Raw genomic sequence first — 9373 nt, forward strand, 5'->3', positions numbered from 1 at the left:
AAGTTATTATTATAAATTTGAACGTCTTCGATGTGGTAACTTTACGTGGATTTGTGATTACGAGGAGGTTGAAACGGCAGTTTCCAAAACCGAATAAACGGATAATTTTCGCAAACGCGTGCAACGATATACTTGAATTTTAAATCGAATTCTTCGACTTATCGTCTACCTATCTCTCCCTTGTAGTCTTGGCATTTATTTTCGGATAAGTTTCTTGGATATCGCGTCACTCGAACGAAATGGAAGGAAATATAATCTCGAGCGTCGATGATGCCGTCGATTGGTCTCGTTTTGCGATCGTTCGTTCCGTTATACGGCCGATACCAGACCGATTGGCCCTGGTTAAATCGTATTACGGGAGAAGCTGGATCACGAGTTTTTCGAAAGACATCCTTCTCGTCGTAATTGCCTGCGTTCTTCCGATTAAGAGCTACCATCCATCCGTTTGCGTCAGCTCGCAAGTAGTCAAGTAAATGGAAACGGATAGACTTTAACAGTGATTGCTCGATAGCGACCAGCGTTGGTGTTCAAAATTTCAATTGCCGTGCTATGAAATCGCACAAAGTTAAACCCGGATAACGACTGGATTTTATTATCGAAGGAATATAGGAAAATGGCCACTTTCGCAGTTATCGCTTTGTCCTGGATTCCAAGAGGTAGGTAGCGTTAAATGCTACTTCCTTTCGCTCAGTTGCATAAATGCTTCTTTTCTTTTGTCAAATTGTATATTGTACATATTATCTTTGGTAATCTACCAAACTATGCCATACCTTTGGTTATCTTTTGGTAATATACCTGTTAATGAAGGGTCGGTTTTTCATTTGTTTTCAGTCGTTAATATGTAACCTCGTATATATCGAGCGTTATATATTCACTTTCTAAGGTTTAACGAATTTGTTTAATAAATACGGTAACATGACACTAAATGTATTGACACATGGGTAAATCTAGGATGTTTGCTCATTTAAGACAGCTATTGAATCTTTATATCTCAAACGAACTCGAATATCAAATTAGGCGTGTCAAATCGGTCTCCTCATTTCACTCTGAAATTTGAGATTAGCAACAGGCAAGTATTATAGTCTGTGTGAATAAACCTATTGAAAAGTGCAGCGAGATTACATATACAATAACGTTTGCAATGTATACATATTAAATGGTTTTCTTAGCGTTATTGTTATATTCGCAAAAAGCTATGTGTAAAAGGTATTATCGACCTAATTATTTATAACTGAAATATCAATTATCGGATTTATAACGAACAATAGGAGAACAATGGGAATTTTCTAGAAATTTACGATAGAGGCAGAATGTTATATTCTGATCGAAGATGTTGAAAAACAGGTGTAATGTGCCTGGAATACGATTTGTTTCGATCCAAAATATATGTTTCTTCCAGTCATTGTAGAATATTTGGAAAATGAAAATTCTTGGGTTTTCCCCAAAGGTCTTAACAGTACAATAGACGTCCACAAGTCGACTAGGTACATGTAATAAAAGACCCACTGAGAAGGCACCAACGGTTTCTGTTGAAACCTTCAACGGATCCCTGCTGAAACTACCAACTGACCGGCAAAATCCGGACATCGTACACACTTACCGAACTCACGGCTCAATTATCCTACGACTGGTGGCTTCATTCTTTCCTCGTACTTTCCTTGTGCCGTCGTCTGCACTTCGAGTATTAACGCTGCACGATTTCACATTTCCGCTGTTCTTGCGCGTAAAACTCTAGTAAAAAAACATCCGACCACTTTCGTACTTTTAAACTAAATGTATAGTCGAAGTTGTAGACGCAAGTTAAGATACGGATTATAGAAATAATTTCTTCTCTTCCCAGCAAATTTGATCGGTTATCAATCGATGGATAGACGTAATCTATTTTAAACGGATTTATAAATGGAAAATGTCGGTTGCATAAGTAATTGTTAACGCTCGCTATACGTATTAACTCTTTCTGGCGGCTACCGATAAACGTTAATCGCTTTGTTCCAACTACAGACCTGACGGACTTGCACAGCTGCTAAATTCTAATCGTCGGCGTTTGTTTCGGACGGCTGCAATTCTATTTAATTAAACGCGCATTGATAAATATATCAGTGATTAATATAAATGCGTTTGCGTTCGACGCGAATGCACGATTCAAATTGATATTGGGACAGAGAATATTTTTGATAAATAGAGAGATGCGTGTCGATAGGGATCCTCTATAGTTGCCAGAAAATTGTTACTAATTTCGGTTAATGGACGAGGTTATGCGATCCTGATCGTGACTCTCTAAGCGAGTTTAGTACGGTGCGGATTCTTCGTTGACCTTCACCTGTCTTTAATCTTCGTGAATGGTGAGCAATTAATCGTCCCGTCTAATGGATAAATTCCTCTGATTGCGCGCATTAGTAGGCACGAACGAACAGATACGTGTTTGTAGAATTGCATAGGCGACGGTGGAATACGCGTATTGCATAATGCGACAACGGGCGCACAATTGTTTGCAGATAGTTCTCGCAAACTTTGTCAATAAATACGCGTAATCGGTGAATGCGCCAGTGTATTATTCAAATCAATTAGTTTCTTTAATTACGATGTTCTTTCAAACTTTCTCAAATTGTCGCGTGTCGTTTCACAAATTTCGAATAGGATCGGCATGTATAGTAGATTGCAGATGTGTTTATGAATTCATGGGAAATTTAAAGACGATAAGATACCCGAGTACAAAGTTCTGTTATAAAATGGACGAAAGAGCTTTTCGATCAAGTTTCGTTTCCTCGGTAGCGTTCGTAAAAATATTTGAAAATTTTCCTAAACATTCGCAGCTCGTTAATCAACCATAACGCCGTTACCCTGCACAGTAAACGTATAGATACGTTTTACCTATTCCATAGCTGCACGTAATCGTTTGTCCAATTTCAAATCGATGTAAAAAGACAGCGAACAAATCGTTGCAATTTTATTTTTTCCTAAGAAGGCGAACGTGAAACTTCGGAGAATTAATAGCGAGTCGTACAAATTAAAATCCAAAATTCCCAGCAGCTCGTACTGGTCATCGGTGTTTTACGTCGACTGCGCGAAATTTCATTCTTAATTATGTACTAAGGAACGTGACGGATAAACGCGTTTAACGATGACCGGCCATGCGCCACGATTGAATGATGAATTACATTTGCCGTCGAATATAATAGAATATCGGGGTGCCAAGTGTCTCGCAGATAAATGTCGCGATAACGACAGACAGGCCGTGAGTATTACACCGTTCCATCATCCAACCTCCGATTACGCGGATCGATCTATCGGCCGCTGGTGTCCGTTTGTTTGCTGACCTTCCTAGACAAATGATTTCGTCGCACGACAACCATTTTACCATTTTCTTGTTCCATCCGCTTCTTCTTTTCTTCGCTGGTGCACCACGCGTCAGAAGTATCAGGATATCTGCTGATCTCTATAATAGCGTGATGATAATCGATTCAGATGACGAAAGAAGGGATCGGAGGTGTACGATTTTACATTGGCGCAGGATAACGATCGCAAGTACAGGATGAAAGTTCGCAGATATTACGCGCAAGAGCCGCGCAATTAACAATTGCCCATTCGCCTTTGCAATCGAGTCAAATTTTCAAACAAAATTGAAGCAGATGAAAAGGGAAATTCAGAGAAGAATCAAATTCGTGGAATGATTTATAACACACGTAGGGCCGGATATAACGCGAAACTTCGTAATACGAATATTAAAACTGATTAAAGCTGCGTTCCAGATATGTCACGGACACGCATAAAGAAAATTAACATAACGCTATTGCCTCCGTATAATTGATCAGATTGGTATTATAATACTCGAAATACACATAAATGCTTTCGTCTAAAGTTTCATACGAAATGTTATAACGATAAGCTTCAACGTTGAAACTGCCAAACTTGGACACTTTGTGTTTTCGCAATTCGCTAACAACACGCGAGACTCTCGAAAAAATGAACTGTCACTAACAGAAACGTTTATTCCTATCGCGATTATCTCATCGTCCATGTACGATATATTTAAATACGGTTAAACAATCGATAATATCTGATTGTCGATAATTTCCTAATAATTTTACAACTCTATTCTTTATTGTATACTTTACCTTACGCGTATGTTCCAATACTTAGGAACGCCGGTGTATGTCCCAACTTGTTCCAGTTTCCAAAGCAATTGCTCGTTCGTTGCTTCCAACAACCTTCCATCTTTTCGACCACGTTCCTCAAACTCGACGGGGGAAATCTCTCACTCGACGAGAGGGCGAGAGAGAAATATTCGCTCCTCTTATCACGCGTTCTCCGCTCGTACCGGTAACAAGGCGTCATCTCGCGTGTACCGGGCCCCCGTACAAAGGTTCTTTCATTGAATTCCATCGGGCACCGCTATTACTTTCCGCGATGAGAACTGTCAAGCGGGACTCGTTACCGAGGGTAGATTAATCACGGTCTAGAAACCAAAGAAAGGAAAACGTCGGACGGCGTTCGCCGCCGCGTATCGCCCGGATACATTGTGTCCGCGCTCGCGACACGCATAATGAATTACGCACACGCCGCACCCGATGTCTCTACGGATTAGAATATCGAGCATGCGAGCACGTTCCGCTGATTCGACGTTGTGGACATGCAAGATATAAGAGAAACGAATGTTGATTTTTCCAGGACTGAATTTTTGTTGATTCGTTGATTCGAAATGAGGATTTTCAACGTTATCTTGAACATAGAATTTCAAGTGAAGGAAGAAGAGTTTGGCTTGTTAATTATTGGTAGCAATTTATCGAACTTTCTAACACGTTCGAATATATCTTTCCTTTAACCTTTCTTTCGATATCTCGAAATTTACATGGTCGTATTTACTGTATCTGATAAAAATGATTTTAAGTACGTCGTTATATCGTACGCGAAGGATCATTTCGATCGACGTACGTTTTAATAGAAAATTCCGTTAAAAGAACGTTAAAACGCGTCGAACGAGCTGCAACAAAAATTTGAAAATTTAGAATAAGATGTATCGTTTTATGTACTTATTTAATTTTTCTCTCAGATGCGAGTCGATCGTTGCGGAAACGATAGAATATCGAGACAGACCCGAAATCATCGTTCGGACAATTTTAACAGTTCCGATGTGGCGTAATATTCTTTTCGCGATTTATACTTAGAAAATCGCCCCTGTACAAGCCCTGTATCTACGCTTTATAATCGAATACTCAAGGATTACGCGTTTGGTAACAGTTTAAAAGCTAACAAGGCACCGCTGCAAACGCGCACGGGATTACTCTGTATGTATTACACAGTCGAATAAAACGTTCCTGTTTGTCCCAGGATTAAATCGTGCAAATCACTCGTCGAAACGATTCCATCGAGCACAGTTCTATCCGAACGTACGAGGAGTTTTCGTGCACGACACCAGCCTAACGGTGTTGGTTGCCGGTACAGAGAAATGGGGAGCGTTACACATATCGTTGTGGAATAATCCTCTTCTGGTTGTGCGGGCTATAGGGTGCCTAATATGGAGGCTTTATTATTTAACGACGTACTAATGGGGCGTTGCTCTGTATTATTCCGCAATCTTGCGTGCGAGCGTATTTCGGCACTAAAGTCCAACCAGATTCCTCTCTATTAAAATCTTCTTTACAGTTTATCGTACTTATTGCAAATTCGTCTTCCGTTGTTCCTCTTCTTTTAACGCCATATCCTTCGGAGTATTCTTCCAAGCCTCGGTCATTTGTTATTTCCTCGACAAGGTACATGTGTACTCGAAAGCTTAACTTCGTATTCATCATTATCGGTATTAACAATAGAATTATCCTCAAGACGAAAGAAGGACCGAAAACGTAGAGTAAGTAGGGAGGAAAATTGCAGGAAAAACCAAGTGCTGAATGGCGTGCTTTGAAAGGAAAATTCGGGGATTCGACTGTCCTTCGTGCAATACTTCGATGTTTGCGTTATAGCATGCTTTTCTGTCGTTCTCCGAACTGTTCTGCATTCGTTTAAGCCATCCGAATTCGGAAGAACGTGTTATACAGATGTGGTCGGTTTTCGCCGGTGCAGACGCGTAGACACGTTTCGTCGAAGATGTAATCGCGCGTAATTTTGGCGTATTAAAATCTTCTCTATAAGAATATCGAACGTATCTGGAATTTATCTTGCATCAACTTGTTTCAACGTCATTTCTTTTTACGATATTCGTCGTCGTCGCTCGTTTACCGTTTCCTCGACGATGTATTCCGAAGCTTAATTTCTTCTTATCTATTACGATCAGCTAACAGAAGCGTCCGAAAGATGAAAGTAGGCGGACAGAGAGGTTAGAGACTAGGAAAATGCAGCGAGAGAAGCGGAGAAGTCGATTTTTGGGTAGGTCGTTGTCGAGAAGCTGCAAGTGGCGCCCGGCGTGTCCCTCCTCGTGCTATGTTTACAGAGGAAACTTGGAAAGCCGGGGATGAAATTTGAGGTTTGAAACGGCCGCGACGCGACCGAGGGGTTAGACGTAGACGGCGAAGGAAAAGCTGGCGTGGATCGGTGCGGAATTCGTTCCAAAGTCTTGACAGGACTCATCTGCGCGATGGCGCCACGGCCATTTGTTTGTTTTACTTTTCTGGGCAGGCTGCCTTCTAACCCGGCCCTCCATCGACTCTAACCGTGAGTTAATGAGGTCGTTAACGAGACTTCCACTAATTCCACTATCTTAGCCGGGAAGCTGTGCCGCGCCTTCTTTCTGCCAGATAATATCGTACCTCGTTGGAATCCATGCTGGTTTTGTTTCCCTTGTTTCGTTCGACCAGCCACCTCGTGGCGGGCCTTGAATCGACGTCTCGTACGACCCTCTTTCTTTCCCGCCGACGTTTAACGTGCTCTTTATTTTTCAATTATTACTTCGTTTAAAACAAAGCAATCAAACGAACGTTGTCTTTTTTATTTTATTTCTCGATCTTTTCGTTTCCAACGGACTTGTAGCGGCACACGAGCCACAGGACAATTCAAATTATGTCGTTGTTTTGCCTCGCAGTAGCAGTATCGTTAGGATACGCATAATGCGATAATAAGTAAACTCCGGGCAAAACGATGTCGTCGTGCAACCGTCAAACGAAGACGAATTTGAATTTTCCGGCTCTCCCCGACCAGTAAAATAAACGGACGCGATCGTAAGGAAGTCGGTATCTATGAGTATCTACCGAGTGTCTATCAGTCATCGACGAGTTATTAGCGATCTTATTTTGCGACTTATACACTGTCTTAGCGAATCCGTTACAACGTTATCCGTATTTATTTGTTTAACATTTTAAATATACTCGATGGTTTCAACAAGGAGCAATCTCGTCTAATAAATCTCACGATCAACCATCCTCTGCACAAGTGCTGCACAGACTCAATGTTTCTGGCGACTGCTTTAGGATTTCGCTTCGTTCGACTCTTGCAGCCGCTGTGTTATATTATTAAACTGTTTGAAATTTTTCGCATCGTGACGTGACAGGAAAAGTAAAATTACACGAGCTACTGAATTATATCGTACTATAAAGTAATGAAAATAACCACGATAGTATTAACGGTCGCGCATAATTAATCGTTACGCGGCTCCGTCTTACGGATTACCCGCGATTCATTTTTGAAATGGAGCGACGCGCAGCCCGACTCCGTCGTCAAACTTTAAAGCGACGCACGTCGTAGAAAATATATCCCGGTGCAAACAGGATTTATTAAAAAATTGCTTTTCCGCGGAATCCTGTTTGCGCGTTCATCTGGCCGACGCGCTTTTTCCTTCGCGCTGGAAAAAACCTCATCGTTCACCGTTATATCCGAAATACGGAAGACTCGTAGCGACAGGCTTTTTCAACGCGCCACCCCTTTTCTTTTTTCCTCTTTTTCCTTTCAAATATATACCAAAAGAGAGAGAAAGCGCGAGCGAGAGAGAGAGAGAGAGAGAGAGAGCTTGCCGTGCGCCGATTAAACGTTCCACGCTTTTTTTCATTCCACCTTCGACTCTTCCTCGCCCACTGATTCCCTCCTTTCCTTTTACGTTTCTGTTTTTTAAACCCTCTCCTCCCCCCCCTCCCTATCCCTCTTCGACGATCGTCATTTTATATTCTTTACGTCTACCTTCGCCCGCTCTTCTATTCCGCCTTTTATTTTCTTTCTCGATTTTATCCCCTTATCGCGGTCCTCTCGATTCCTCTCTTCGCTTCCACCTCTCTATCCTCTCGATTTTTATTCCCACACTCTTCCATTATCTTTTTGCCCCCGTACGCACCCCTACCCCTTCCATCAGCCTCTCACTCTCTCTCTCTCTCTCTCTCTTTCTCTGCCCGCTTGCCGGCTCGTTCTCTTCCGTCTCTATCCCTCTATCTTCGTGTCCGTCTCTTTTCACCAGCCGCGTCCTCTCATTATTACGCTTTTTCGTGCTCTCCCCGGCAACTCATTACTATTTTTCGCACGGTTCGCTACGCGTGCCGTTGCTCGAGCGACCGATAAATTTTGCCGCGATATTGCGTTTGGCATTATCGCAATCATGAGCACCAAGTACCTTCCTTGCCGCCCTTCCCGCGTCTACCAGCCCGCGTCTGCCAGCCCGCGTCGTGTCGCGCCGCGCGTGTAAATACGCGTCTGTATTTCTACGTGTTACGCGTGCATACATACGTGTGCACGTGTTCACGCGTATACGTACAGGTGCGTGTGCCATGCACGTTGTCCCGAATTTACATCGCGCTTTTAACATCGGTCGCCTCCGCCATAATTTCCCCGCTGGTACCCAAAGCTGGCCGACCGGAACGCGCGGCTCATTACGTTTTATCCCATGCACTGACACTCGAATTTCGGCCGAAATATGTACAAAGAACGCGGCCTGACGCGGCCATAATTCGCCGACGTGACGGTGATTTTACATTCGCCGGAAAATTGACGGCGCCGATGATTATCGCCGGCCAATCTCCCGTCCCTTCATTCCGCGTGTTGTTGCCCCGCGTGTTTTTTCCACCCCTCCTTCTCTAACCCGCCATTCTCCATCCCTCTTTCTTTTTTCCTTCCTCTTCGCGTATTTTTCTTTTTCCTGTTTTTTTTTTTTTTTTTTACAGACATACTTTTTTACACGATGCGCTCGATTTTTCATTTCGACGAAAATCCTTTCGTTGCCGCGAGTATTAATGAGATCGACGGACTGAGAGATTCCGTGTTTATAGGGGGATTATCCTTCGTTCCGTTTCATTCGTTGTAATTAATGCAATCGTAGGATCGATCGATAAAACGAATATCCAACGCCAACGCTAAATCGTCGTCGTAGGAAAGAAATCTTCTTTCCACGGATTGTTTTCGCAAAACGAGAGAAATACGTCGAGACACCTTCCTCTGTTACGATGCAAATCAGCCAACAAGAACA

The sequence above is a fragment of the Bombus bifarius genome, unplaced genomic scaffold, assembly GCF_011952205.1.
Source record: "Bombus bifarius isolate JDL3187 unplaced genomic scaffold, Bbif_JDL3187 scf7180000008008, whole genome shotgun sequence".
In the NCBI taxonomy this organism is placed as follows: Eukaryota; Metazoa; Arthropoda; class Insecta; order Hymenoptera; family Apidae; genus Bombus; species Bombus bifarius.